The sequence below is a fragment of the Chrysochloris asiatica genome, unplaced genomic scaffold, assembly GCF_000296735.1.
Source record: "Chrysochloris asiatica unplaced genomic scaffold, ChrAsi1.0 scaffold00010, whole genome shotgun sequence".
NCBI classification, from domain to species: domain Eukaryota; kingdom Metazoa; phylum Chordata; class Mammalia; order Afrosoricida; family Chrysochloridae; genus Chrysochloris; species Chrysochloris asiatica.
In genome coordinates, this window is record NW_006408528.1 from 16,746,757 (window position 1) to 16,751,479 (window position 4,723).

Sequence of the window (4,723 nt, forward strand, 5' to 3'; positions counted from 1 at the left end):
ATAACAGTAAAGATGAGGCTTTCTACTCCCGTAAAGATTTACACCCTCGGAAACCCTGTACAGGGTCGCTATGGGTCGGACCCGACTCGACGGCACTTAACAACAACAACAATATACTTTTACTCTTAACAGTCTGGTGGTGGTGATATGCAGTGGAGTCAGTTCGGACTCATAGTGACCCTGCAAAGGGTTTCCGTGGCTCTAAATCTTTACAGGAGCAGAAAGCCTAATCTTTCTCTGAAGAACAGCTGGTAGCTTTGAACTGCTGACTTTGAGGTTAGCAGCCTGACTCGTAACTACTAGGCTACCAAAAAAATCTTGCAGTTGATTTCTAAAGTAGATTAAAATTTATATTTTATAGAACATTTTTGAGGATGAATTTGTACTTTGCATTTGGAGAAGAAAAATTTCTTCTTCAAAAATATCAATGCAACATTTGAAGCTAGGGCAAGTGTATTCAAACTTGAATTTGTATAAAACGCAACCCACAATATTTCTTTTTCAGCACATTTACATTAAAGATTATTATTTTTTAAATTTCTATGAACATAATGGTCTATTCATAAACAACTTGATTCTATATTCATAGCTAGAAAACCAGTTTGGATTCATCAGAGATGAGCTGTTCTATGCAGAATATCTTTCACATCCAGCCCTCCCCAAAGAACAAGATACAGTCATTTGACAAATGTGTTTCTGTTGAAAGCCACACAGTTATATCACCTATAGTGTGAAATAGTGAGGTTATATGTGTTCACTTGGGAGAAGAGAGCTGATTTATTCCACCTCCACTTTTTCCTGACCTAATTCTGGTCAGGGAAATCTAGAGGTATACCTGCTGAACAGATGAGAAAGGTGGCAAAGGAATGGGTATGTAGTAGGGAAGAGGGAGAAACGTGACACCTAGAATATAAAGGAACTTGGTAGGGTCTGAAGATTAGGACTGCCCTGAAAACCAGTGAACAGAAAATAGGACACAGAGGAGGAATCGATGAGAAATTGATCATTGACAGGAGCATACTTTAAGAAACTAAAATGAAGAGCAAAAAAATAAGGAAGCTAGGGTGCTTCTTTTATTGTTTTGTTTTTGCTTTTTTTAATGGAATAGTTAAAAAAAGAAAGAAAGAGCATGGTGGGAATGTTTCTAAAAGAAAAATCCTCTAGTTATTTCCCACAAGTAAATATGGATATGTCTGGCAGAGGTGGTAGGCAGATTAATGATACCCCTAAAATGTCCATCCCCAATCCTAGGAATCTGAGAATACATAACCTTACCTAGCAAAGGGGATTTTGCAGATGGGATTGAGGTGAAGGGTCTAGAGGTGGGGACATTCTCCAGGATTGACCTAATCAGATGCATCCTTAGAATCAGGAACCATTTCCAACAGGAGAGAATCAGACAGTGAGGAAAAGAACCTGACCTGATGCTGTTGTCTTTGAAGATGGAAGAAGGGGGTCATGAGCTAAAGATTGCAGGCAGCTTCTAGTAGCAAGAAAAAGGAAGGAACTAGATCCTCCCCCACAGCCTCTGGTAAGGAGCACAGCCATGCCAACACCTTTATTTTGGCCCAGTGAGACCTGTGTCAGACTTTTGACCTATAGAATTATAATATTATAAAGTTACACTGTTCAAGTGTGTGGTGATACCTTACAGCAGCAGTAGAAATGAATACACTAGACCATGAAGCTGACCAAGGCAGCAAAATGGCCAGCTGCTTTCTATACGAGAAAATTATGTCTTGACCAATCAACCACATTAACGTAATAAGCCTTAACATTGCTTGATTTCATGCATTGAAACATACTCAATAATTGTCAGTGTATCAGAGAAACATTTGAATAAACTGCCTTTGACAGTACAACCAACAAAGACAAAGAAAGAACTTCCACAATTCTATTTGTTATCAACCTAACAGAGAAACATATTTCTAAAAGAAAATGACTTTCCTGGTCATCATTTACAGTGGCCTCAAAGCCCTGCTACCATGTTACCCATATGTACAAGCCACCAATTAGGTCAGAATTATTAGTAGCAGTAAAGGCAATGGATTTGAGACAGTAACCCAAAGAGCGGGTGAGTGCATAGATGTGCATTTTTACTTTAAGGGCAATACCACCAGTTGATTAATATAAAATACATTATTTGTGTCATTTAACCTTAAGGATGTCCATTAATGTAATAATTTATGCTAATAAACCCTGTAAAACACATTTAACCTGAGAGAAGATTCAGCAAAACCTATGGCATTAGTTTCCAACATGTCCTGTCAATTTCAATCTGTGATTATTGTGAGCTGAAGAAAGAGGAGGAGAGGTGAGAGGGAAGTTACAGGAAGAAAGAAAGAAGAGAAGAGGATGGAAAGAGAAAAATAGGGAGAAAGGAAGAGAGAAAAGAAATGTAGTGAAGGGAGATTTATAGGTCGCTCTAGTGCCAAAAACATTGTCCTATCTTTGTTTTATCCATTTTTCTTTGATCCTTGCAACAGCCAAGTGAGTTAGGAAAAAATAATTATTATTATCATTTTAAATAAATGGATCTGAAGCTAAAAATCAAGGCAGGTTTTACAGACCCAACATTCTTTCCAAGATGATGTTCAACTTTTCTGTATTCAGTTCCCTATTGAGGGAAATTGATCTTTTCTTTTTTGGAAGAAGAAAGGAGGTTGCATTTCCAATTCAAGGTTTTTCTCTATTCCATTCACTTCAATTCACTCCCACTAGCACTAGTCCCAGGAAAGAGTATTTGACTTTGGTTTTTGATATAACCCTTTGCTCACTTTTCCCTCCTTCTAATATCAAATACCACCAACCTGTCTGTCTCCAGCACATAAATCAGTCTCCAGCTGCTTCTCATAGCTACCCTGACTCATCGATGAAAAAATGGACAAACGTTGCTCCTGGGGCATCAAGTCACTCTGTGAGGACTCAGTCCAGAAGGTATGCCTGAATTCACATTTGGGCCAATAATATACACTTGGCTCACTCTTTTCCCCACTTCAGAATTCTTTGCCCTAGACCAGACCTCTCAAACAAGGGCCTGCTCCTTCCTAACTAGCACCCAACCTCACACAAATGGCACAGTAGCTATACTGCAGACCAGTTCATATTGGATTTAACTATAGTTTCATAAAAACTGGAATAAAATATTAGGCATGTCCAGGTATCTTAGTCTGGATTTTCTAGAGAAGCAAAACCAGTGAAACATATATATGTGTCTAGATAAAGAGAAGTTGACTATCAAGGAAATGGCTTAGAATTATAGAGTGCCAGGTCCCCAGTGAAAGAGAGAGAAAACCTTTCCCGAGTGTCCATTATATTAGGAGCAGGCCATATCCCCAAGGAAGTATCCCTTCAATTGATTGGCTGCTCATAGGCACTCATCATAGAGTTAATTATGCCTGTATTAGGCTTCATCAAGGAACTCTGATAGCACAGTGATTACGAGTCGGGCTGCCAACTGCAAGGTTAGCAGTTCGAAACCACCAGCGGTTCCACGGGTGAAAGATGAGGCATTCTGCTTCCGTAAAGATTTATAGCCACAGAAACCCTGTGCAGGGTCACTATGAGTCAGAACCAACTCCACTGTACTTAACAACAACAATATCAACAGGCTTCATCACCATGGGAATAAGCACATCTTAACTGCTAACCCATTGGAATCTTGGCCTAGTCAAGTTGACACAGAACCCTAACTTGTGTTACTCCAGGAGAACGCAAGTGCAGTGGTAAAGTCAGGGGACAGGTGGCCAGGGAAACTGTGAAAAGGCGGCGGCCCAGTCATTCCAGAGAGTGAAACTTCCTTTTCTAAAGGCGAGGCAGCCCACTAGAGGCCTTCAGACATCTCAACCTGCTCCTTAACTAGCTCAAAGTGAATGATAATTTTCACATCTGTACAGTTTCACTGTTTATGAAAGTCATTCACATATATCATTTCATTAGCATCCCCATTTGAGTCATGAGATCCTGCAGTTCAGAAGAGTTAAAGGACTCGCCCAAGGACCCTTAACCTAATAATTAGTTGTTATGGATTGAATATGTTCCCGGAAGATGCTGAAGTCCTAACTTTTCATACTTGTGAATGTGACCTTGTTTGGAAATAGGATTTTTGAATATGTCATCAGTTAACTGTAGGTCATACCAGAGTTGTTGTTGTAGTTTAGTACCAACTCACAGTGACTCTGTATAGAGTTTCTGAGGAGTGAATGGTGAGTTTGAACTGCCGACCTTGAGGTTAGCAATCTAGTGCTTATCCTAAAGCACCACACCAGGACTCCATAACAGAGTTGAGTGATTCCTATTCCAATCTTAGTTGTGTTCTTTGTAAGAGGAGAAAAGATAGACACACAGTGAGAAGAGTACCATGTGGTCATAGAGGCAGAGACTGGAGTTATGCTGCAGCTGCAAGCCAAGGAGTACTTAGGCCTACCAGAGTCTGGGAAAGATAAGAACGAATTTTCTCTAAAGCTTTTAGAGAAAGGATGGCTCAGCCAACATCCTGAATTCTGACGTCTAGCCTCCAGAACTGTGAGGCCATAAGTTTCTGTCCTTATAAGCCACATGGAAAATGAACACACACCCCAGTCCAGACTGGAACCCAGGTTTTCTGTCTCTTAGGAAAACATTCTTTCTCTGAACCACATCTTCTGCTATGCAGTGGAATGTATGTGTAAAAGAAAATGAAAGTGTGGAATATGAAATATTATGTTGTTGTTGTCAGGTGCCG